Source organism: Narcine bancroftii, chromosome 1 (genome assembly GCF_036971445.1).
Source record: "Narcine bancroftii isolate sNarBan1 chromosome 1, sNarBan1.hap1, whole genome shotgun sequence".
Lineage (NCBI taxonomy): Eukaryota > Metazoa > Chordata > Chondrichthyes > Torpediniformes > Narcinidae > Narcine > Narcine bancroftii.
The window spans coordinates 444,485,155-444,512,040 of NC_091469.1; the positions used below are offsets into that span (position 1 = coordinate 444,485,155).

The window sequence follows — 26,886 nt, forward strand, 5'->3', positions numbered from 1 at the left end:
AAGGAGAAGCCTGGGAAATTACCCTACAGGATGGTGACTACGGCAGCGGATCAGCAAGGGTTATGGGCTGTTGGAGACTGACTCATGGGAACCAGGTATCAGAATCAAGAGGGTGCTGAGGGCCTTAGGCGCTGAAAGCTTCCTGATTGGATTGGAGGTTTGGATCTGGAGCCTAGGTTGCCAATGGATTGAACAGGAGTTGGTGAGTCTGTAGGAGCACTGGAGGTGAATCTGTGGATAATCATTGTCTCCGAAGGGACTCTCATTTGCTTCTCTTTTTCTTATAATTGGGGGCGCTAGGCAATTCTTTGCTTCACTTCACAGCAGGCAAAAGCTGAAGAATATTATATATCCATCATACTCCATCAGTACTGGACCACCACAGGACTGCATTCTTAGCCCCCTTCTCTACTCACTTTACACCTATGGCTGTGTGGCTTGGTAAAATAATCCAGTAATCATAGGGGGATTAGAGGTGGAGAGAGTGAGCAAACTTAAGCTCTTTTGAGTCACCATCACGGAGGATATTTCCTGGACCCAACACACAAATGGCATCACGAAGAAAGCACATCAGCACCTCTCCTTCCTCAGGAGTTTGCAGAGGTTTGGTATGACATTGCAAACCCTGGCAAACTTCTATAGATGTTTAGTGGAAAGTGTGCTGACCAGCTGCATCACAGTCTCATATGGAACACCAATACCCCTGAGTGTAAAGCAATGAAAAAGGTAGTGGACACAGCCCAGGACATCACCGGCAAAACCCTCCCCACCATTGAGAACATCAGCAGGGACGCAGCCATCGGAGAACAGCTGCAATCATCAAGGGTCCACACCATCCAGCATGTGCTCTGTTCTCAATGCTACCATCAAGAAAGAAGTGTAGGTGCCACAGACACATAGCAGCAGGTTCAGGAACAGTCAGACCCCTCCACTGTCAGACTCCTCAGCAATCAATTCAATCAGGGACTCATTTAAGGACTTTTACTTACCTTTGCATTTATTGATTTTTTTCTCTCTCTATATTGCAGCTCCTTGTTTACATGCGTACATTGTGTACAGTTTATTTTTGCACTGTAGCCGCACGCAATTCAAAATAAAGATACACACACAAGTGTAGTCAGGTATAGCTCTGCTTTATTGGGGCTGAAAGCCTGACTTTTATATCATTCGTGTTCCCGCCGTTTGCCCCTGTTTGCAACGTTTCCACTTGCATAGGTACATTCTTACACTACTTCCCCACGTGCTTGTCCCTCTCTGTTGGCCAGTCCCATGTTGGGGATGCTGGCTCCGATGCTGCCTTAGACTCCCGACTGCTGGTTCACATGCTGGGGCCAGTGCCGCTGCGCAGTCTGCAGGCCCCTGGTTGCGTTCACCAGCCCGATTGTGGCGGTGTGCCGCTACATGACTCCCCCCAGAACTGGCGGTATTGTCGGGTGTCCACAGGCAATGTTTCTGTGGGCTTTGGTGGCCTGCCTCTCCTGCATGGTGCTGGCATCATGACTAGGCGTGCTGGGTCCAGGTGTGCTGGCTTTAACCTGTCCATAGTGAAGACCTCTGTCTTGTCTCCAACCTCAAGTTTGAACGTGGCGCTGTTGTTACGTATAACCCGGAATAGCCTCTGTAGTGGTGGGCGGTGTGGACCCCTGCGAATGAAAACAAACTCATAGCCCTTCAGGTCTTTGGATATGTTGGTCCTCACTTGTCCGAGCCTGGTAGGTGGAGTCGAGGCCAGGTTGCCAACTTGTTCCCGTAGTTTGCAGAGGAGGGCTGCTGTGTCGATTTGTTGCTTCTCTGGGGATGGTGCAAATTCCCCGGGAATCACCAGTGGGGTTCCATAGACGAGCTTGGCAGAGGAAGTGTGGAGGTCCTCTTTTGATATCATGTGGATTCCTAGCAGTGCCCATGATAGCTCGTCTACCTAGCTGGGTCCTTGTAGTCTGGCCATGAGTGCAGAATTGAGGTGACTGTGGAAGCGCTCCACCAGCCCATTTGATTGCGGGTGATAGGCTGTCGTGTGGTGTAGCTAAGCATCGGCCATAAGCTGGAGGTGAATTGAGCCCCTCTGTCTGATGTAATGTGGGAGGGTATGCCATGCCATCCAGGAGGAGATGAGGGCTCTGGCGCACGAGGTCATGGAGGTATCCACCATCAGGACTATTTCTGGCCACCTGGTGAAATGATTGACCATTATGAACAGGTAGCAGAACCCCTGGGATACTGGTATGGGGTCCCAGATGTTGATGTGGTCAAACATTCGCTCCGCGGGCTCAAAGTGTTATGGTGGGACTCTGGTATGTTGCTGCATCTTGGATGTTTTGTACTGTGTGCATGCCTTCGCCCACTCGCTGACCTGCTTCCAGAGACCATGCCATACGTATTTACCGGCTACCAGTCAGACCGTGGATTGGTAAGCCAGCCCGTAGATGGAATCAAAAACCTGTCATCTCCAAGCAGCTGGAACAATAAGTCTGACCTGTCTGGTGGCCACATCGCACAGGATGTGTCGACCGGGATGTCATATAGTTGTATTCCCAAGATGGCCGTCCTCTACTGGAGGATCTCCATCTCATCTTGCCGCACCTTTGCCAGCATCAGAAAGCTCACTCTCTTCGATAGTGTGTGGATGTTCTGTCTGGATAAGGCATCTGCCACCACGTTTTCTTTGCCCAAGACATATCGCACATCTATGGTATACTCAAGAGATGTATGATAGATTATGTTGTTGGTGAACTGACCAATGGTCCGAGATTTTGGCTAAGGTGAAGGTTAAGGGTTTGTGGTCGGTGAAGGCTGTGAATGTTCTGCCTTTGAGGAAGTACTGGAAGTGGCGAATGGCTAAGTACAGTGCCAGTAGCTCTCTCAAAAGCACTGTACTTCGGTTCCTGAGGCCAAAGATGTTTGCTGAAGAAAGCCAGTGGTCGGCAGCTCCCTTCAATCTGTTGCTCCAGAACACCACCGATCACTGTGCCTAAGGCGTCCACTATCAGGGCTGTTGGACGCTTGAAGGCTTCTGCTGACTCTTTGTTCCATGTTATATCCTTGGCCTTACCCACCATCTGGACGAACAAGGGTCTCAAGATTCCGGCAGCCAAGGGGATGAACTTGTGATAAAAATTGACCATCCCAATGAATTCTTGCAGTCCCCTGGTCATCCTGAGCCTAGGAAACTTTCAGATGGCCTCCACCTTGCTGGGTAGCGGTGTGGCCACTTCCTTGGTTATCCTATGGCCCAGGAAGTCAATGGTCTCCAACCTGAACTGGCATTTGGCTGGGTTGATCATCAGTCCAAACTCATTCAGTTGGGTGTAGAGGTTGCAGAGGTGCACCAAGGTTGATCTCTACCAGGATGTCATCCAGATAGACGAAGGTGTCGTTCAGGCCTCGGCCCACCGCGCCTATCAGCCGCTGGAAGATTTGCACGGCATGCTTCAGCCCGAATGGCATGTGCAAGAACTCGAACAGGCCGAACGGCATGATTATGGTGGTCTCGTGGATGTCATCAGGGTGTCCCCGTATGAGGTCCACTTTTGAGAAAATCTTTGCCCCATGCAAGTTAGCCACAAAGTCTTGGATGTGTGGCATGGGGTAATGATCTTGGATGTGTGGCATGGTGACCTCATTGCGACAGCCATAGTTGCCGCATGGTTTCCAACCCCCAGTGGCCTTGGGCACTATGTAAGCCCATGGGCTGTCTAACCGATGTATTATGCCAAGTTCTTCCATCTTCTTGAACTCCTCCTTTGCTAGTTGGAGTTTCTCTGGGGGGAGTTGTCTTGCTCATGTGTGGAACGGTGGGCCTTGGGTAAGGATGTGGTGCCGCATGCTGTGCTGGGGCATCTCTGTGGTGAACTGGGGGGTAATCACTGCCAGGAACTCTGCGAGGATCTTGGCGAATTTGTCCATGGATCGCTGCACCAAGCTGAGATGGAGAGCCAAGAGCCTGGCGCACTTTAAGGGGACAGTTTGGAAAGTCTGTTTGTGGACCGGTCTCTGACCTTTCAGGTCCACCAGCAGGCTGTGGGTGTGGAAGAATTCTGCCTTGAGGAGCGGCTGCTCCACTGCTGCCAACATGAACATCCACGAGAAGAGGCTGTCTCCCAACTGTAGCTGGGCCTTGCATGTGCTGTAGTTCCTGATCGTGCTGCTGTTGGCAGCCCTCAGCGTGAGGCCCACTTGACTGTTTCTAGTGTCCTGCCCCAACGGGCTAGGATGCTGACCTCTGTCCCTGTGTCCACGAGGAACTGCTGTCCAGATTGGTGGTCCTTCATGTACAGGAGGCTGTCTTGCTGGTCAACTGTCATGGACATCAGCAATGGCTGGCTCCGGCGTTTCCCTGGAACATGCATTGGGGTTGGCATTGGCGGGCTCCAGAGCCCCATCGCTAGTGGAAAAAGCACCACTGGTTGCTGGGCTCACCTCCCTTGTGGGATTGCTGTTCTCTCAGTGAGTCGATCCAGTTCTGGCCACATGGCTTGGCGATGAACCCCATGAATGCCGAGCACTCTCTTTTCTGTTACCAGAGGATGTCCGCTCATGCTGTGACCTTCCGGGGGTTATTGAAGACAGCAGGAGCAGTTGAATGTCTTCAGTTAGTTGCTCTAAGAATGTCTGCTCGAACATTATGCAGTGTTCATGCTTCCCAATTAGAGCCAGCATATCGTTCATCAGATTTGATGGGGGCCTATCCCCCAGCCCATCCAAGTGGAGCAGGCGTGCTCCTCTCTCGTGCCTTGACAGTCCAAAAGTTTCGATGAGCAGGGCCTTGAAAGTGGTGTCGGCACCTTCCGACAGGGGCTCCTGGATGAAATTGGCCACCCAGTTCCCCATGTCCTGGACCAGGTGGACTCTGCTGTGATCTGATGGATGTGAAAGTGTGCTTCAGCCTGGTCAATCGACATGCATGATTGATTTGTCCAGAAGGTCGGCAGCTTCAGGGCAACTGCGTTGACTGCAAGTTCACACATTGTTGCGGTTTCGATGCCATCTAAACCGTCAGGGTCATCAATTGTAGCCGTGAGCTACTTTAAGTAAAAAAACACACACACGAGTGCAGTCAAGTATAGCTCTGCTTTATTGGGGCTGAAAGTATGACTTTTATATCGTTCGTGTTCCCGCCGTTTGCCCATTTGCTAACGTCATTGCTCGCATAACAATAGCGGGTCTCCCGCGCACAGGTTCATTCTTACATGACAATGCCTTCTTCCCCGCGTGCTTGTCCCTCTCTATTGGCTGTGCAGTGCGGGCCAGTGCCATGTTGGGGATGTTGGCCCCTACGCTGCCTTAGCCTCCTGTCCGCCATTTCACTTGCTAGGGCCAGTTGCGCTGCGCGGTCTGCTGGCCCCTAGTTGCGTTTGCTGCCTGGAGCACCAGTCCAATTGCTGCAGCGGTGTGCTGCTACAGCACTACAATTAAGTGCCTCGCCCGCAGGAAAAAGAATCTCAGGATTGTATGTGATGTCATGTATATACTCTGACAATAAATCTGAAATCGAAAAATATTACATTTTTTTTGTAATATTACATGACAATAAAAGGAACCTTGAGATTCCAGATTCATTTAGGCATTGCTTTTCATAATATAACTTGGATATGCAACATACAACACAGGAACAGGCCCTTTTGCCAATAAACCTGATGCCCAAATTAAACAAAATCTCTGCTGCTTTAACATGACACATACCTCTCTATTCCCTACATATTCACGTATCTGTCTAAAAGTCTCTCAATCACTACTACTCTGTGCCCTCACCACTACTCTTGGCCAACCATTCCGGTCATCTACCTCTCAGTTGTAATAATCTTGTTCCACACATCTCCCCTAAACGTTTCCCCCAACCCCGTCCACCTTAAACTCTGGTTGCAGAATGTAAGCGAACTAAATAAAAGTGAAAAATCATGGTCAGTTTTGATCTTCACTTGCTGCATCACCGTGCTTGATCTATTTTTGGCCATACTCAACAACCTTCTTTACTTCCCTTTTGTGTTGTGCTTTACCTGTGTTTATTTACATCAACACAATGATCAAACTCTTATTATACTGAACTGGGGTCCATTTTGTTGATGGATTCATAAATTTATGTCAAAATTGCTGGAGAAACTCAGCAAGTCTCATAATGTCTGTAGGAGGTAAAGATATATTACCAACGTTTCAGGCCTTGGCCTTTTTCAAGGTACTACGTTCATAACATCTGCAGACTTTTGTGTTTCACTCCAGGACTTTACATTTTCTGACATTTTTCATACATGTTTTGCCTCTTATCAGCTTTACTTTCCCTTCAGTCATCCTTCTAAATATATTCCTTGCTTCTTAGGGTATATGGCCAGCTGGGACAATTTGGTTTGGTCTCTGAGCCTTATTGCTGTTTGTAAGAGCAGAGATCTGACAACGTATTGGTTATCCCTACTAATGAATCTTACAAAAGCAAACTCCAGTCTTTTCAGACCTATAATACAGTAATTAGGCAGATGAGTTGCTAGTACAGTGAAACCTCGTTAGATCGCGATTTGTTAATCTGCAGAATCGCTTATAGCGCAGGTGTCTGTGGACCCCAAACATCAATTTTAGGATGCCAGGCTAACAGTGGCTAACAGTCACAAACTCAAAAAGTGACTCTTATGACGGGCGAGGTGGGGGGAGGGGGGGAGACCGGCAGTGCGAGTCAGGCGGGCGAACGGGGAGAAGACTGGCAGCGCGAGTCAGACAGGCAAGGGAAGGGGAGACGGCAACGCGATTGGAAGGGGGTGGAGGTGGATACAGCAGCACAATTCGGGTGGGCTTAAATTCTGTTTTCCTGCTTCCTGAATCATGACATGTATGCATCTGTTGCACGACTCGGCTATAACACGGTATGAAATATTGGACCCCAACTACTGTATTCTAAACGAGGTTTTACTGTATTAGAAGTAAGCCCCTCAATGATCTGGTCTAGTGTTTTTTTTTATCTCTCTTGTTATTCTCCATCTCTTACACAACAAAAAATTCCTTTGCACTTCTCAAAATAAAATATAATCAACAATACTTGCATACTGATGGATGGAGATACCCTCAAATAATAAAAGTGATACAAGCACCCTTGAGCAACAAATATTTGTGAACAATGCACAAGAAAGATGACTTACTTCTGTTTCCAGTTGAATTAATATTTTATGCATGAAATTAGTGAGAGCAAGTTGTCATCAGATGCCCAACTTTTCTTTTCCAGACATTTAGATGTAATTCTAGGGATAAAAATTGATATGGATTTGATTGGATTCTTCTTCCTCTAACATAGTTGATGAGGATTCAATACTGGCAAATCAAAGATCCAGTTGTAATTTTGATCTGACCTAAACATAAAGTTGATTGTAAGTTAATTATGCAAAGTGGTGATTCAGTATACAGTGTGAAGTAAATATTCTCATCCTCATCCAAATTTAGCTCAATGAATTTGCTTTTCATGTGGCAAAACACATTTGACTTACAAATAATGCAAGTGTCAAGGAATTCCTTTTAATGATTTAACACATGATATCCTAATGATTCAGGTTCTGATACAATCTGCAATTTGTAATTAAATTACCTTATCTTGATTCTCAGGACAATGGAAGGAAATGCGATGGATTTTGCCTGTAGGTTTCCTTGTGCGGAGCTGCTGACTAGCTTTCCTTATCCTGGGTCGAGCATAGTTCAGGTAGGGGGGAATACAAAAAGTTGATTCTGATTGCTTAACTTCAGATTATTTGCATTCCAATTCAAGTTGGGGGTGGGGGGGGGGGGGGAGGGAGGAGGAGAGAAGGTGAGTGGGGGGTTTAATGAAAAGTTAAGAGGCAAGGTTTTACAGTGAGTGGAAGGTGCCTGAAATAACACTACCAGGGAAAGTGGTGGAAACAGATATGAATACTAAGAGGCAATTAGACAGAGATGCTGGCGACATCTGCAGTGCTGACATCAATGGAGTAAGCGGGTCGGCCATTTTCATTTTCAAATCGGCCATGGTGGAGACCTGGGTAAGTTTAACTGGGTTCCCTGACCACCTCTGAGGTATATCATGGACCCTGTTGAGTTCTGACCAGGTTGACCCAGTTGAACCCTTTCAAATTGCCACATAATGCTAACCGTGCAAATTGCCTGGTTAACCCCATTTTACAAGGCAGCTTGAAAGGTCTTCATGTGACCTTTTACAGGAACCCATCATCCCGATGCAAAAGGAGGTGGGACCTGCAGCATTACAACGTCAGCGTCCCGGGAAGGCGGCTAAGCCTTTTACACAGGTGCCAATGCAAAATGCATCAGCTCCGATACAACCTACCTTGGCGGGTAATTACTAGCTTGAAAATGACCTCTCATCCCGTGTTCATACAAATAAGTGAAGCGGTTAAAAGGCAGTTAAATTCATGTCTTTTAAGGGCAGTGTAAAAGGGCCATTATTAATCTGGGATAGAATACACTTGACAGAAACATTTCCTACTTATCTGTGTAAAAGACAACCCCTCAGCAGTTGTACAAGGTCATCCACTCTAAAATGCTAGAAGATGCATTGATTTGAATTGTCTTATTGTCACCTGTATCAAAATAATGAAAAGCTTTGTTTTGTGTGTTATCCAGGTAATCCAACTAATGGAGCAAGAACTTAAATAATAACAAATAAATAACTTAATAGACACATAAATAAGACAACAGTGTAGGGAGTAGTGTAACAGTGGTCAAATAGTGTCAGGTGTGGAGAAAAGAATAAAAGAGGGCATTGAAATGCACAGTTTCAAAAGCAGTCCAGGGACATCATCTTTTGCCAGCGCGAAATCCATTCAACTGTCTGATAATAGCAGGAAAGAAACTGTCCTTGAATCTGCCGCTTGATGTTTTCAAGCACATGTATTTTCTGCCAATTGGAAGGGGGAAGAAGAGTGTGTGTGATGCGCTATGGTGCAGCAAGCAAACACAAAGCACGAGAAAAGACTGTACTACAGGCTTTAATCACCTTAAACTCTGTACACACCAATTGTCATATCTTGATGGCTCCACATGTGCCTGACTGACCCAGGAGGGGCCAGCTTGAATCTATATACCAGTTGGTGATTGACAGCAGGCCAGGTGTGGCCAGCCTCCCAGGTTGCCTACCTGCAGGTACAGTTGCTTCCCCCCTGCAGTAGGCTGGTGGGAGCACGGCCAATGTTGTGGTTGTATCATCACATTCACCCCCTTCTGAAAATGAGTCGGTGGGGGGGGTGGTGTGGTATCTCGATGCCGGGTATATTTATGTTCAGGTGGTCCGGTAGCCATCTGTCCCTCTGAGATCGTCGCAGGGTCAGCTCCTGGCCACTGGTGAGCGAGGACGGGGTTGGCTGGGGCGGCCAGTGTTGTGGGCAGGGTGGATTCTGTGTGTGGCAGGTCCGCGAGGGGTGGAACCCTCTGGAGAGGTGGGGGGAGGGCGATGTCTTGTCTGATGTGGGTGAAGGCCGCTTGCGCCTGAGCAGGGAGGGGAAAGGTGGTGGCTTGGGCAGTGGGCGAACCTTGTCCGAGAAGGAGGGGACCCAATGGGAGTAGTAAGAGAAGAGCCTGAGGCACCTGTGGAGGACCTTGAGTGTTTTGGGGAGGGGAAATTCCATGAGGGGGTACATGTGTTCAGGATAGGGACCGATGACACCATGTTCCATGATGCACCCCAGGATGAAGAGGCGGGTGGTGCTGAACACGCACTCCTCCCTGTTGTAAGTGAGGTTCAGCTCCTCAGCCATCTGGAGAAATCTATCCAGGTTGGCATCGTGGTCCTGCTGGTCATGGCTGCAGATGGTGACATTTTCCAAGTATGGGAAGGTCGCTCTTAGATTGTGCCAGACTACCATGTGATCCATCTCCCGCTCAACATGGAGACCCCATTTGTGACCCAAAAGGGAACGTGGTGGAACTGGTAGAGGCACCCATCTGCCTCAAAGGCAGTATGTTTATCCTGGGCATGGATGGGGAGCTCGTGGTAGGCCAACTTCAGGTTAATCATAGAGAAAACCCTGTAGTAGGTTATCTCATTGACCATGTCGGCGATGTGGGGCAGAGGGTAGGTGTCCAGCTGGGTGTACTGGTTGATGGTCTGGCTATAGTTGATGACCATCCTCGGTTTGCTGCCCCCTTTTACAACCAGGACTTGGGCTCTCCACGGGCTGGGCTCTATGATTCCTTTCGCCAGGAGTCGTCTCACCTCTGCCTTAATAAAGGTCCTGCCGGCTGCAAAATAGCGCCTGCTCTTGGCAGTTATGGGATTGCAGTCTGGCGTCAGGTAGTTGAAGAGGGATGGAGGGGGGACCCGTAGTGTGGAAAGGCCACAAGTAGACTATGGGCGGTTGCTGGGCTTTGTGGTATGGATGGTGAATGAGGGGGGAGTGGGCCACCGAAGGCAATGGTGAGGCCATGGGGGTGGCACTGGAAGTCCAGTCCCAGGATGACAGGGGCACAGAGCTTGGGCAAGATCAGGAGCCTGAACCCTTGTTCCCCCCAAATGTCAGGTCTGCTGAGCAGTGCCCGAGTGCCGTGATAGAGTGGTCCTGGGCAGTGAAGGCATTAGAGAAGTTTGTGGGGTATACCTTTAATTTCAGCACGTGGGCCATATCCGGGTGCACAAAGCTCTCAGTACTGCCGCTGTCAAACAGGCATTTGGTTACATTCCCGTTGACAGCAATGTCCATCATCGAGCACCTGAGTCCATGGAGAATGTCCTTCATTAACATGATGGATGCTAGGACCGCCTCAGGGTCTGAGTCGTTTCTCCCCAATGGTTGAGGTGAATAGTGGCCAGCAGTTTCCCTCTGGACCATGGGGTACAGCAGGACCGCGGTTGAATATGCGGGCATGTCGACCACATTGTCCCATTGGCAAGGTGAGCGAGTTGAGGCAGTCGGGGGCTGGCTGGCCCATGATGGCGGTGCCCAGAGGACGCACGTGATGTCGGTGCAGTCTGGTGACCCAACCGGAAGTGAGGTTGGAGGTGACATCATCAGTGCAGGCGGAGTGACGTCTTTGGTGCGGGTGGAAGTCAAGTGACAGAAGATGGCGGTGCACATGGTGAGCACACAGCAGCAGTGTGGGTGGGTGGTCAGGCCGAAAGTGACATCAGCAGCGCGGGCAGAAGTGGCAGTCCGAGCATTCACACGTGGCGGTGTTTGGAACGGCTCCTGGCCGATCGTAGAGGGCCACAGCATTTCTGGTGGGTCTAGAGAAGCACCCCTTAGTGAAGTGGCCTTTGTTACCACATTGGGAGCAATGCGAGTTCCTCACCAAGAAGCTCTTTTGGGAGTGCCTGTCTGACCCACACTGGGACCCGGAGTACTTACAGTGGTGGGCTGCGTCAATGGTGGCAATTGTCTCTTCCACGTGGGGCCCCTCAGTGACTACAGCCTCAGCATTGGCCATGCTGGAGGTTGGGGGAGTTGAGCATTGAAGGCTTCTACGTGGTGGGCTGCAGCTTGCAGAGAGCAAACCACCTCCATGATTCTGGTAAAGGAGGCAGTATTTTCTTCCAGTAGTCTATGTCGAGTCACCCTTGACCGCAAACCTCGCACGCAGACATCTCGGACAAGCCATTTCACCTCCCCTTCAGTCACCTCAGTCTTGGTTCCCGCAGAACCCCCAGATAGGCTTTTGCCATCTCACCTGGCTGCTGCACCTTGATGCTGAGCAGATTCCGGGCATAGAGCACGTTCGACAGAGGCCTGTACATGCCCTCCAGGACAGCCGTTGCAGGTTCAAAGTACCATGCAGTCTTGGATAACCTGGAAAGCGCGAGGGCCCAGTTTGGTGTGAAGTGCCATGAATCTCTTATGGTTCATGTTGATAATTACAGCCTGCATCTGGGTGATCACTTCAGTTGCATGCTTCCAGATCTTGAAGTGGACCAGGATGTCTGGGTATTGAGGATTGATATCCAGCCCCTCAATGGTGAGGAACTTCTCCATGCTTTTTAAATTTTAAGTCGATTAAATTGTGATGTGCTGTGGCGCAGCAGGCAAACACAAAAACATGAGTAAAGACTGTACTACAGGCTTTAATCGAAACTCTGCACACACACCAGTTGTCATATCTTGATGGCTCCACGTGCCTGGCTGACCTCTGCTGGCTTCATGTGTCCGACTGACCAGGGAGGGGCCAATGGATTGACAGCCAACCAAGTGGGACCAGCCTCCCAGATTGCCTATCTGCAGGTACAGTGGTTGCCCTCTTCAGTAGGCTGGTGGGAACGCAGCCAGTGTTGTGGTTGTATCACCACAGTGTGTGATGAGGTGGGATGGATCTTTAACTTTTTAACACCTCTGCCAAGACAGGGGAGGTGTAGACTGAGCCGCTGTAGGGGAGGCTGGTGTGTGTGCTGGCCTGAGCTGCATTTACCATTCTCTGCAATTTCCTGCAAACTTGTTCAGAGCAGCCCACGTACCAGAGTGTGGGGCACCTGAATGGAATACTTTCTGTGATGCACCTGTAAAAGTTGGTAAGAAATCTCACAGACATGCTGAATTTCCACAGCTTCAAAGAAGATCAAGCCTTTGGTGTGCTTTCTTAGTTATAAGGTCAACATAATTGGACCAGGACAGGTTGCTGGGGTCATTTGAACTTGAACGTCCCCACCAATTTACCTCAACACCACCAATATGCACAAGGATGTGTGCTCCTCTCCGTTTCCTGAAATGCTTTGAGAGGTTGGTCATGGCCAGAATTAACTAATACCTAAGTAAAGATCTGTACCCTCTGCAATTCACCTTCCGTCACAATCGCTCCACAGCAGATACAATATCACTGGCTCTCCATTCAGCCCTGGATCACCTAGACAACAGCTACACATTCATCAGCCTACTCTTCATTGACTACAGCTCAGTCTTCCATACCATCATGCTGGTCAACAAGCTCCTGAACCTGGGCACCCTCCTCTGCAACAGGATCTTTGACTTCCTCTTCAGAAGACCACAGTCAGTACAAGTTGGAAACAATGTTTCCTCCTCACTGACAATCAACACAGGAGCACATTAAGGATGCCTGCTTAGCCCACTGCTAAACTCTCTCTGCACTCATGACTGTGTGGCTAGGTTCAATTCAAATGCTGTCTAAAAATTTGCCGAAAGCACCACAGTCGTTGACAGAATTGCAGACAGCAATGAGGAAGAGTACAGGAGGAAGACAATAACAACCTTGCACTCAATATTAGCAAAAACAAGGAGCTGATTGTGGAGTTCAGGAGAGGGAAATCTGGAGAACATGAACCAGTCCTCATTGAGGGGTCAGCAGTGGAAAAGGTTAAAGAACTTCAAGTTTCCGGGTGTCAACATCTCTCAAGATCTGTCCTGAGGCCTCCATGCTGATGCAATCATGTAGAAGGCCCAGCTGCTGTGATACATGAGGATTTGAGAAAATTTGATATGTCACCAAAGACTTTTTCAAATTTCTGCAGGTGTGCCATGGTGAGCATTCTCACAGGTTGCAGCACTCTCTGGTAGGGAGGTGCCAATACACAGGACAGGAAGAAAACTGTAGAGAGTTGTGAACTCAGCTAGTGCCATCATGGGCATCAGTCTTCATTCCGCTGAGGCCATTTACAAGAGATGTTATCTTAAGAAAGCAACCTCTATACTCGAGGTCCCTCACCACCCAGGCCATGCCCTCTTCATACTGCTATCAGGGGCCTGAAGATGAACACTCAGTGGCACAAGAACAGCTTCTTCCCCTCTGCCATCAGATTTCTGAATGGACAATGAACCACAGACACTACTTCATTTTCTCTTGTTTTGCACTAACTTATTTATTTTAAACATAATTTATTGCAAAATTTGCACATGATTCTGCCACAAAACAATGGATTTTGCAACATGTTCATGACAATAAATTCTGATTCTGATTCTGACCAGCTCTTTCATTTTGGCAACACTGGGTTGTTCCCCTGATATGCAAACTCTGCATCACTTTCCTGTACTCCATCTCATCATTGTTTGAAATCTGGCCAACAATGGTGACATCATCTGCAAACTTGTGTTTGGAGTTAGAGCAGAAATCCTTAAATCTTCAATTTAACCCCTGGTCAAAGATTTATCAAAAGTTTATGTCTCAGAGTAATATTCCAAAAGAGCTATTCAATATCTGCTAGTTTGTAATATGTCAGCACTTTTACCACCACGCTCCCTCATAATTCATGCAGTCAGACAAAGTTACAATTACTTATTATAGTCTGAAATCATAGGACAAGGAACATAAGAATCAAATGAAATAATTAAGTGGACAGGTTAATTAAAGGTCAGTTCAGGTACATCACAATAGTTCTGCAGCAACTGCTTGACGATTATAGATATACAACTGACATCACTATCAGACAATCGTATCAATTTAATGAGATTAGTGTAGCTTTTGTCTCCTTAGGCAGTTGACAAGATAATGATATTAGCTGGCCAGTTTTTTTGTAAAGATTGAAGTTTAGACACCATGTAGTTAATATTTTGAAAACTTATAGATCCTGGTTTCCTTGAGCTGAGGTGGGGAATCTCATTTCCTTGACATTCCCTCGCAAAATGGTGTCAGTCTTCTGGAAAACATTCAGCTCCTCACTGGAGACTTCCCATTTAGTCCTCCTGTATCTGAGTTCCTGGATAAATTCATCTTCCAAATGCCAACTTTTCCTGGGTTAGCTGATTTCTCTCAAGAAAGCTTGCACGTTTAAGTAAGACAATTACAACTGAGCCTATCTGGCAGGTGTATTCAATGCTGACTTTGATAACTAAGTGATTTACTTACTAATTTTATAGAGACTTCTCTGCATAAATCACCTTTCATCACTAAGGTTGCCAGAAGAACCAATGTAGAACAGACATCTAAGGTGTGAACAAGGCAAGAGATTATTTTATATGGTCCCAATTTCCAAAGTATTTTCCTCATTTCACTGAAAGGGACATACCTGAGAAGAATCTGGTTCTTCTGATATCAATCACACAAGCACCATGAGTCAGCTGATGATCTCCTGGTGAATGAAATATTGTCATACAGGCATGACACCTTGCATGATAATCTCCTAGGTTTTCAGCTCCTCTCTAACAAAGGCACGGTTAGCATAGCGGTTAGTTCTATGCCTTTACAGTGCCAGGGACCCGCAGTGTCTGTAAGAAATTTGTACGGTCTCTCTTAGCATTTTGCAAAGGCCAAATGCCTTTTAAATTTTGCTGTTGTACCAATCTCTGGCAGTGCATTTCAGAAACACTCCACCCTCTGTGTGTAAAAACAAATCACCCTTCAGGTCGTTGTTAAATCTTTTCCTTCTCGCCCTCAACCTATGCCCTATGGGAAAAAGACCATGACCATTCACCCTATCCATGCCCCTCATGATTTTATAAACCTCTGTAAAGATTGCCCTGACTGGGAAACAGCTCCAGCCTATCCAGTCTCTTTGTTTTCTTGGTTTTCTAATTGAAAGATCAATGTTAATTCAATTCTTATTTTTTTGGCAGTGACAATGCCTGTCATTTCTTCACTCCCAATGATTTTTTTTTACTCCAAATATGCCAAGGTCCTGAATTCCATATGACTTCAAAGTATGCACAAAGAAGATTGACACATTTCCAGGCTGTTCCTAAACCAGTTCTCTGCCTTTATTTTTTTTTATTTGAATTTTCAGGTAAATTTTGTAGTAATTGCCAGACTAGTGAATAGGAGTTGTCCCTGCTGGGGAGAGAGAGTGAGCAGCCGGATGTCGTGGTTCATGTAGGGATCAATGACGTGGGGTGGAAGTGAAATGAGGTCCTGCAAAGAGAGTTGAGGGATTTAGGCTCTCTGTTGAAAAATCAGATTTGTTATCTCAGAATTACTACCCATACCAAGTGCTAGAGCTTAAAATTGGAAGGCTGGGGGTGGGGGGCAGGGGGGCGGCATGGCCATGTGAAGGACTTAGACAGACGTGCTTTGATTGAGCTCTCTGTGAAGACTATTAAAAAAAACGGTTAAAATCTTAAGAATTTTTTCACTAAAAAATGGACAAAACGATATTACAAACTCACGTTTTAATAAAATGGGATGATCACTGTAAGGGATAATATAGACAGGAGGAACTGAATGGTCACAGTTAACATTTCACACAAGCACCATCACAACACAAGTCACAGCCCAGCGACAATTCAATACATTTGTAAAGACATTGTGATTTTGCAAAGGGAGAACCAGTCTGGCTGCTGAAGGGAAAACAGCTTGTTGAAGCAGCTCTTGTGACCAGCCATTTTGTAGAATTCAGAGCAAAGCCTGCTCTGTGAATGTCTGGGTCTGTTCGGTGAATTAATCTGTACCATGAGGATCTTTTGGGAAGCAAAGCGCTTCATTATGAGTGTGATTAACAGTGAAGGTCACTTGGAGAGACCGGTGCCAGGTTCTTGGAAGCTTCATGGAGACCGCCCAGTTCAAGTCTTGCCTCCAAAAGGACCAGGAATGTTGTGACCATACCTTGTGTGGATGGATATTTCTTCAAAGGAACACAAGGAGAATTCATGAGTCTGTAGCAGCGACAACTCCAGTTTTCAATCAGTTCAACATTAATTCTGGGCATCAAATTTCAAAGGCCTGCACTTCAACACTGAATTTGAAAGACTGAACTCTGGAAGTAACTTTGTAGATTTTGGCCTGGACTGTAATGGTTTGGGTATATATCACACGCACATCCACATGCACACGCACACGCACACACACACACTCTCACACACGCACACACACACACACACTTTAAGTGTTTTAAAGTTAAACACTGTCTGGTTCATTGTCTATTGCTGCTCGTTACATGCGGTTTGTAACAATGAACACTAAGAAACCAAAGCAGCTGAGAACAAAAATTGATTAAGTTTCTACTCAGCCAGGAATAATGAACGAAAGCCCGAAAGGGAGCGACGTATATGATGGCCTCAGGACTGGTGGACCCCGGCAGAGCTGAGGAGTCGGGACAAAAACTAAATATTATCCAAGAAAAAATGGAAAACTTAAGCAATCGATTTGCTGGCGTCGAAACTGTAATGAGAGACATGACTGAAAGGATGAGTGAAATTAAAGAAATTGTTGAAGATTTAATGGAAAGAATGAACCAAGCAGAAGTAGACTTGGTAAAAACACAAGATAAGCTAAAAACCTTTAGAAAAAGACGCAAAGAAATGAGAGTTAGACAGACAAGGTCCACATGGAGAATCTTAGCAGACAAAATAATGTTTGAATTATCAGACTGAAAGAAGGAATCAAGGGAAGAGATCCAGTGAATTTCTTTGAAACATGGATCCCACGAGTGCTGGGAGAAGACAAATTGAGAGAAAAATTACAAATTGAAAGGGCTAATTGGACCCTTGGACGCAGGAGAGCCAGTGATCAGTGACCACATCCAGTTCTGGTAAGACCTTTGAGTTACCTGGAGCAGGAGACAATTTTGGGAGAAGCGTATGAATACTCGAAGCAAAATAATGGTACAACTGAGAGTGACCATGAAAAATTGCTATTTTTCCAAGTTTTTAGTCCTACTTTGATTAAGCAAAGGAAGGAGTTTGATGATGTAAAAAGACACTTGTTTTCCAAAAACGCAAATTATTTGATGATATACCTCGTGACTTTTGGGGTTGAAATAGCAGATAGTAATAGACGATTTTTCAAGAGTAAGATCGAGGTAGAAGACTTCCTGTGAGGTTTATGAAAAGACCAAGGTTACCAAAGAAGACAGTGAAGAATGTTTACAATGGGACGAAGTAAAACTTGTACATTTTAAAAATCAATATGGATAGAAAGCTAAAATGTATTAGTCTTAATGTTAATGGGATAAACGGGCCAGTGAAGAAGAAACAGGTCTTTAAACCTATAAGGTTAAAAGCAGATATAGTCTTTCTACGAGAAACACATCTTAACAAATTGGAACATGCTAAATTTAAAAAATGACAAGTAATATCATTTTCATTTGGCTCAAAAGCAAGAGGAATAGTGATTTTAATTAATAAAAATATACCAATAATAAATTGAAGAGACATTGACTGACCAAGCTAAAAAATTTGTAATGGCACATTATAACATTTATGCAGAATCATGGAGTTTTATGAATATCTATGCACCAAATTATGACTATGAAGCCTTTATGAAGGATAACTTTTTAAAAACAGCAGAGGGAAGATAAAATATACTGGTTGGAGGAGACTTCAATTTCTGTTTAGATCCAATACTGGATAAATCAGCCAGAACAGTGACAAGGGCAAAAGCTGCAAAACTGACACTATCATTTATGAAGGATTTAAATTTGATTGATATATGGAGGCAGCTTAACCCCATAGAAAGAGACTATTCATTCTACTCAAAAGTACATAGTTATGCTCAGACAGGACAGACCAGATGGCACATCTACTGATGCAAAATAGATGGAGCTGAGGAATGGGAAAGGTATGACTACACTAATGGGATTGTACTATTAGACCGCCCAATAGTCAGTGGGAATTGGAGGAACAAATCTGTGGAGAGATAGTAGACTGCTGCAGGAAACTTAAAGTTGTGACAGTAGGAGATTTTAACTTTGCACATATTGACTGGGACTCCCATCCTGCAAAATGGCTGAATGATTTGAGTTTGTCAAATGTGTTCAGCAAAATTTTCCAAATCAATACATAGAGGTACCAACTAGAAAGAGACAGGACAGGTGACAGAAGTATGTGTAAGGGATCAATTTTGGGTCCAGTGATCAGAATGCCATTAGTTTGAAGTTAATTATGGACAAAGATAGGTCTGGTCCTCGCATTGAGATTCTAATCTGGAGAAATATTTTGAGGAAATGAGAAAGGATCTTGAAAGCGTGGATTGGGATAAGTTGTTTTCTCGAAAGGATGTTGTTTGTTATTGCATGCTGAATAACTAGTTGAGTTGGTAGATGAGGTGAACCAAACAATTTTACTGAACACAATCAAAGAGAGAGGGGGAGAAGAGAGCCCATAGCATAGCATCTGCTCCCTGCTAGTACGCAATTCAACTAACGTGGAGCTTGCACATCCGCAGTGCGCAGTTATGAGTACAGTGGCTGCAAAGTGAATGCAGAGGGTACAGAGCAGCTGATGGCAGCAGCTGTCTACAGATGTAGAAGGCCTTTAAAGGTGAAATTTTGACAGTACAGAGTTTGAATGTTCCTGTCAGGATTAAAGGCAAAGTTAACAAGTATATGGAACCTTGGTTTTTGAGGGATATTGGGGATCTGGTGAAGAAGAGAGAGGTGTATAACAGGTACAAGCAACAGGGAACAAATGAGATACTTGAGGAGTATTAGTGAGAATATTAGTGGGAACTTCTTTACACAGAGAATAGTGGAAGTGTGGAATGAGCTGGTAGCTGAAGTAGTGAATGCCAGCTCAATTTGAACATTTTAAGGAAAGTTTGGACAGGTACTTGGATAGGAGGAGTGTGCAGGAGAGTGGCATTAGGCAGAATCATTGTTCAGCACAGACTAGAAGGACCAAAGGTCCTATTTTCAGTGCTGTAATATTCTATGGTTCTGTAAGTTGGGCGGGATGGCAGCATGTCAACATCCAAAGCTCAGAATCTTGCACTGGAACTGGCAGAGAGTGGTTGTTCATGCAGCGACTGCAATGTACAATTTTACAAGGGACATGATGGATAAGTTGGGAAACAATTCCAACTGGACCTGCAGCCAGATGCCTCCACAGGTTCAGACCTCCTTGGGACAGCCATGAACTTCAGTTCGGAACCTCAGCTACACAAAATCATCAGTTCATAATTATGTAAATTATAAGATCCTCACTGTCTTCAGTAAACAAACTCATTGCTCTTCATTTGGGCACTGTTCACAGGATAAAGAAGTGGCATTGATGGAATGTCAGGGTTCCTTTGGTGCTTTTGCACTGACCCCGTGTGGTATTGGAGGCTTATTACACCCTCTAGGTTTTGTGCATTGTGTTTGCTCCCTCTCAGGTTGATGATCATTAACATTTTTGTAAGTGACCCAAGATGACTTCTGCAATCTGGAGTGAACCTCTTACTGCCAGAGATTTCATTAATTCACAGAATTGCTCAGTGACCATGATGCAGAACTCTTGATCAACCATAGAAGTCGAGCACATTGCTGTGCGCGGATTTATGGAAGAACAGAAGAACACATATTGACTGATTTCCCAGCCTCTGGATATTCCTGTACCAGTTTTAGTTGCTTAACAGACTTCTAGAGGAATTTCCTAGGATCTTAGCAAAACTCAAATTATCTTGAGTTTTTGAAATTTTTTTCAGTTCCTGGCTGTAATGGCTGTTCGGTGGGGTGCATATTCAGATGGACAGTTATGTTGAAGCATAATCAAATTTATTGACATGAAAATGTGTCATGAAATGTGTTGTTTTGCAGCTGCAATGTTTGTTGTTGTTCGTCCTTTATAGTCGAAGATGACCATGCCTTCAAAGTGTTGGGTTTGAAGTCAAGATTTGTGCTTGACTTGGATTAAAGTGAGGGAGAGTTGCTCACTCTCTCGCCCCAGCCTTGAGCAAGACATAGTTGAGATGGCTGGAGACAGGTCAGGATGCAGTGGATGGCCAGCAGTGTTCTGTGTGTGTCTCACTGTGCCCTCTTAGCGCTCCATGACACACTGCTGAGAATCGCCTTTCTGCTCGTTGAACCAGTGATAGTTTCTTCCGCACAGTCCGCCGAATGCAACAGCAATATCGTTCATTGCAAGTGCAAAATTGCTCTAAATTTCTTAAATACAATATTTTAAATAATTAGTGCAAAAAAGACAAAAAAGTGAGATGGTATCTGGGGTTCATTGTCCGTTCAGAAATCTGATGGCGGAGGGGAAGAAGCTACTTTTCCAACGTTGCATGTGTATCTTCAGGCACCTGTACCTCTTTCCTGATGGTAGCAGTGAGAAGAGGGCATGGCCTGGATGGTGAGAGCCCTTTATGATGGTGCGGGCCAAATTTACAACCCTCTGTAGCCTTTTCCTGTCCTGTGCATTTGCGCCTCCATGCCAGAGAACGATGAAACCAGACAAAATGCTCTCCACGGTACACCTGTAGAAATTTGCAGGAGTCTTTGGTGGCATACCAAATCTCCTCAAACTCCTAACGAAATATAGCTGCTGGTGGGCCTTCTTCATGAGTGAATCAACATGGTGGCCCAGAAGAGGTCTTCAGAGATGTTGACACCCAGGAATTTGAAGTTCTTTACACTGCTAACCCCTTGATGAGGACTGGTTAGTGTTCTCCTGGATTCCACCCCAAAATCCACAATCAATCCTTAGTTTTGCTAACATTCATCCAAATAAATCAAACTTTATAATTGCAGCTGAGCGATGAGTAAAACAAAGCAAATAATAACGATACTCAACTTCAAACAAATATAAACAATTTAAAATTATAATAAATGGTTAATAATGAATAATAATAATGACGAATAATAATAATGATGATGAATAATAATGAGGATGAATAATAATGTTGATGAATAATAATGGTGATGAATAATAATGAGGATGAATAATAATGTTGATGAATAATAATGTTGATGAATAATAATGATGATGAATAATAGAATGGCGACACTGCCAGAGCTGCTGTAACAGCAGCACTGCAGCTGGTGCAGACCCACAGAGAGCAGAGACATAGCGCTCTCCCACAAGGTTCAACCACCCAGTCCAACTGCAATCGGCTTTGTACGGGCTTTAAACAGCCTGTTAGAGGGGTCAACAGAAGTCAGTGAGGAGAAGGTTTTATTACAATCTGCACTGTGACCTTCCAATGAGGAATTGAAGGATCCAGTTACAGAGGAGGTGCAAAGACCCAGGTTTTGAAGCTTGCTGACCAGTACTGAGGGAATGATGATGTTGAAAGCTGAGCTGTCATCGATGAAAATCGGTCTAATGTATGTATTGCTGTTGTCCAGGTGGTCCAGAGCTGAGTGAAATGATTATGGTGGCAGACAAATTGCAGTGGGTCCAGTTCTTTTCTTAGGAGATTAGAATGACTGGGGCTCTTTTGCTGTCCCCATATTTTATATGCCCATACTGAGGCCACTTAAAAAAATGTTTTCTACACAATTACCTCAAACTGCTGTGTTTTGCTTGATTCCACAGTGCCCAAGGAACTTTCTGACTGAGCTAATATTTCAACATAAATAAATTTAGCTTTTATACAGTGTTTATAACTTGGTAAATATTCCTTTACTCCACTTTAGAATGACGAGGGAATTCTGATTTGGTGTATCGAATCTAATCTTAATCTAAACATCTGGTGGTGTGAATCAGTTTATCATTAGACTAGGTTTTGTTCAAACCCCTGAAGAACTTTTGCTGTATACTAGCCGATCTCTTGTTTCACAATAGAAGCAACCCTTCAGTACCATGTGGAGTTGGGTCTGAGCCAAAATCTAATGTGGAAGTTTAGCCCCGTGTTGTGCAAGTACAAAGAATCACATCTGCTAACTTAGGTTTTATTGTGACCAGCCGGCTGGGTTTAATGAAGCAAAATTAATAGAGAGACAAACTTGTTGTTGCATGTTAATTTACAAAGCATAATTAAGTACAATTAATAGACTTTCACTGAACAGTACTTTAAATTCAACTGCTCATTAAGCCCTTTGATGCAAAATAACTGCAGCTGCAGAAAAGTCAATACAAGCTGTGAGAACTCAACGAGTCAGGCAGCATCTATGGAGAGGGAAATAGAGCAGGCATTTCAGGTCAGGGGTCTTTTATCAGAACTGATGTAATGACAAAATAAGCATGAAGGTCCAGTGAAAGAAAGGGCCAGGGACACTGTCTGTGATAGGGTGCAGATCAAAGTAACAAATAGTTTTAAAATCAGCAAATGTCAAAAATTAAGTTGGACATCATTAACAAAGTGTAGGATACCAAAGGCAGAGAGCTCAGAACTGGAGTGTGGTGGAGGATTGAAGTGACAGGACATTGGGTTATTTTTGTCATCTCAATGGAGAAATTCTGCAAGTTGGTCAAGTTTTCCTATTATAGAATCGAGCACAGTGGGGGGAAAGAATCTAGCATGCCAAAGAGTGACATCATGGATTTGACAGGAGGAGAGGACCTCAGTGCAATCACTATCACTGAAGAGGTTGTGCTGAGCAAACTGGTAGCTCTAAAGGTAGATGCCCCCGGTCCTGATGGTACTGAAAAACGTAGCAGAATTATAATAGATGCATTTGTGGTACCAAAATTCCATGCACTCTTGACATTATTCCAGTCAATTGGAAGACAGTAAATGCCACTCCACTGTTTAAAAATGAATGTAGACAAGGCACGGGTAACTATAAGCCAGTTAGCTTAACACCTGTAATTGGGTGAATGCCTGAAGCTATCATTAATGAAAAAAAATAGCCAGATATCTGGATAGAAATTGTTCCATCAGTCAGAAGCAGCATGGATTCAGGCAAAAAAGTAGATTGGGTTATAATTTAAATAATTAAGGATTATTTCATGATGTTGTGCAGAGATTTAGGAGAGCTTGTCCATGAATTGCAAAAGGTTAGTTTGCAGGTGCAACAGGCTATCAAGAAGGCAAATGGAATGTTGGCTTCATTGCAAGAGGGATGAAATTTAAGAGCAAGGAGGTTCTGCTACAACTGTTCAGAGTACTGGCGAGGCCACACCTAGTGTATCATGTGCAGTCTGGTCGCCTTACTTGAGAAGGATATGGTTGCTTTGCAGGCAGTACAGCTTGATTCCAGAAGCGAGGAAGTTTCAAAGAATGAGAGAGGATCCTGTAGAAACAAATAAAATTATGAAAGGAATAGATAAGACTGAATCAGGAAAATTATTTCCACTAGTAGGTGAGACCAGAACTGGAGGAAATAGGTTCAAGGTTCAGGGGAATAAATTTGAGACAGAGATGAAGTGAAATTACTTCTCAGAGAGAAATGAATCTGTGGAATTATCTGCCCAAGGAAACAGTAGAGACTGTAATATTAAATATATTTAAGGCACAGGTAGATTTTTGTTCAGGAATTGAGGGTTATGAGGAAAAGGCAAGTAAGTGGAGCTGATCAACCATGATCTTGTTCAATGGTGGACAAGCTTAAGGGTCAGAGGGCTGAATCCTGCTCCTGTTTCTTCTGGTCTTGCATTGACATTCTGCTTCCTAGCCTTACTGTTTCCTAAGCTTTGGGCTTGCCATTGATCCACAGACAAAGGCTCTGACTTCCATAAGATCCTATTCTGAGTGAGAAATTACCTGATTTTGGGGATTAAACAGAAAATGTAGGACACACAGCAGGTCAGGCAGGTAGTATGACAAAACAGAGTTAATGTTTCAGGTCAAAGATCTGGGACAGAGAGAGTGTCATTGACCTGAAACATTATCTGATTTTCTCTCCACAGACGCCACTGAGACACTGAGCACTTCCAGCATTTTTGCTTTTATTTTAGATTTCAATCATCTGCAGTTTTTCTTTTGATTTTAATTAAAACAACATGGGGAATAGTTATGAAATGGGATTTAAAGCTCAGTCCAGGGATGAAAATGGAACCAAGATGATCGACATATAGTTTACTGCTGGAAATAGTCAAAAGATTTGGAAGGTAACGTGATTGACTTCACAATTCCCAATATTCAAAGAGGGGAAACTTTGCATTATCCAAACTTTGATTATAATTATCAAAGGGTTAAATGGTTCCTAAAATTGCTTCTTCCAGTATTGCTGTTTCATTGTAAAATGCTTTGAGACATTCTGTACCTAAATGCAAGTTCATGACTTCCATTTAAGGGGTTGATAAAAGTGCCAAGGATAATGGTAGGAAGGCAGATATAAATTGTATTGAACATAATACCAGGGAGAAGGTAAGTGTGGATGAAGGACAAAATGATGGGTTGCTCTTGAAGCAACAGTGTAGTACTGAGAGGAGGTGTAGTGGGAGGTGAGGACATACAGATGATATGGAGAAGCAGGACAAGGAGAGCACAGTGGTTTGGGGAAGAAGTTAGGAAGGAGAATGAAATAGAAAAAGAATTATTTTTCTGTTTCAGAAAAAAAACCATAGACCAGAAATGATAAGCCGACTCTCTTTGGTCTGATGAATGTTTCCATTTACTAATTTCAGATTTACAGTTTTATTTTTTCTCTTCAAAGCTGTTGGTTGTAGGAAAGTAAGAGATAGTTATAGTCTTAAGTACTAATACTGGTGTCTTTCACTAGGATGTCTTCAGTGTAGTCACCCATCCAAGCCAGAGAGTTTCAGATGGGGAACAGTCAGAAGAGTGATGAAAATTTTCAGAGAAGAGCAGTTTAAATATAGAGTGAACAGGTGCAGTACAAGGCAGCTCAGGGGATGGCATTTGGGTGAAGAAATTCCAAGGGTTTTCTGAACAATTATCAGCAAGTCAACGACAGTTGTCGATACCACGCTGTAAAACTCAAGAACTGTTAAGCAAGCAAGAAAGAAAGAGTGAAATACCATTCAACACAACTAGCATTGAAAATAAAGAATCTTTTCCAATGAAAGGACATTGACCAGAGACTTTAACCCTGCTTCTCCCTCCTCTGACCTTGTCCAAATCATTTCATGCATTTTCCTGTTTTAGATCCAGGCTGTTAACAGTTTTAATATGTTGTCTTTTAAAATTTGCTTAACTTTACAGATCACTAACCAAAATAATTATGAATAGTTATTGATAAAGCTGGGAAGGATTTGTTCTGAATTTCTTTAAATTCCTGCTCAGAGTGCAGTTAAATTATATAATTGAAGCAACCTTATATGTTCCATCAAGTTCCCTCTAACTTTGCAAAACTCATCTCTCCTTCTACCCTGTAAGTTTTTTTTAAAAAGCTGGGAAAAGCTAGCAAATCAGGCTACATCTGTGGACGCAGAATCAGAGTTAATGTTTCAATCCTCGCCATGTTCACTTCCACTCCACTCATAAAAATTCTGTTTGTTACACTTGAGATCTCTTCTCATTCACTGCACCCAGAGAATGCATGACGTATCTGCCCAGTCTCTCCCCATCACAGAAATCAATGCAGTGAAACTTTGCTGCATTGCCTCCACTGCAAGTTTGTCCTTCCTGAGGTAAGTGCATTCTGAGCAGGAGCCTGTGCTGTTCCACACACTCTTTACTTTTTAATCAAAACCTCTTGCACTAAAAGCTCATCATACATATCTATTGCTTAATTGCTTCCTGTACCTGCCAGGTAATTGTTCATGTTCAAGGACACCAAGGTGCATCCTTGATGATGCAGCTCATCCTGTATTTCTCTGCTCATTTCCTATTCACGTAGCTTTCCAAAACCCTTTTAAACATTATGAACCACCTCCTCTGTGTGATGCACAAACAACGAAAGGCTGTACTACAGGCTTTAATTAACTTAAAACTTACACACAAGGTTCTGTATCCCTTCTGGCCCCGGGTGCTCTGCTCCTGCCTAAGGGCCAGCGTAAGTCTATATATGGGGTTGGTGATTGGCAGGGACTAGCTGGAGCCAGTCACCCAGGTTACCTCCCTGAAGGTACAATGGGTTGCTCCCTGCAATAGGCAGTGAAGGAGTGCAGACAGGCACAGGCAGGCACGGACAGTCCAGCGGTTGTATCACCACACTCTGGCAGCTTGATCCAGATAACCACCACCCTTTGTGTGAAAAAATGCTGCTCACATTTCCTTTTAATGTTTCAGTTCTTACATTAAACTTGGTAATGTAAATAAGTTGCTGCAGCCAAGCAGGTGCTGAGTAAAAAAAAAACTACAATAATTGAATTAAAAAGAGAAATAAATGTCATTGCAGTCTATGATTAGGGTAACAAGAGGAGATTCAAGTTGGAAAGAAACTGTTCTTGAACCTAGAGATGCTGGACTTCTGTACCTTCTGCCTCATGTCAGCAGTGAGGTGAGGTTGTGACTTCATTGATGGGGGTCCTTTATGATGCTAGCTGTCTTCTTGAGGCAGCATCTCATATGGAT

General features: G+C 44.5%; 2 long non-coding RNA genes across 2 annotated transcripts; one reads left to right on the top strand and one right to left on the bottom strand.

Annotated features, from left to right (window-relative positions):
- Nucleotides 1–5,113: 5,113 nt before the first annotated feature.
- Nucleotides 5,114–14,818, bottom strand: LOC138753569 (uncharacterized). Its single transcript, XR_011351261.1, has 4 exons — nt 14,737–14,818; nt 7,559–7,649; nt 7,119–7,325; nt 5,114–5,481 (listed from the first exon to the last, which is right to left on the bottom strand). It is a non-coding gene; the product is annotated as an uncharacterized lncRNA (long non-coding RNA).
- LOC138753565 (uncharacterized) lies at nt 14,331–25,435 on the top strand. Its single transcript, XR_011351259.1, has 2 exons — nt 14,331–14,662; nt 25,130–25,435. It is a non-coding gene; the product is annotated as an uncharacterized lncRNA (long non-coding RNA).
- The last annotated feature ends 1,451 nt before the right edge of the window (nt 25,436–26,886 follow it).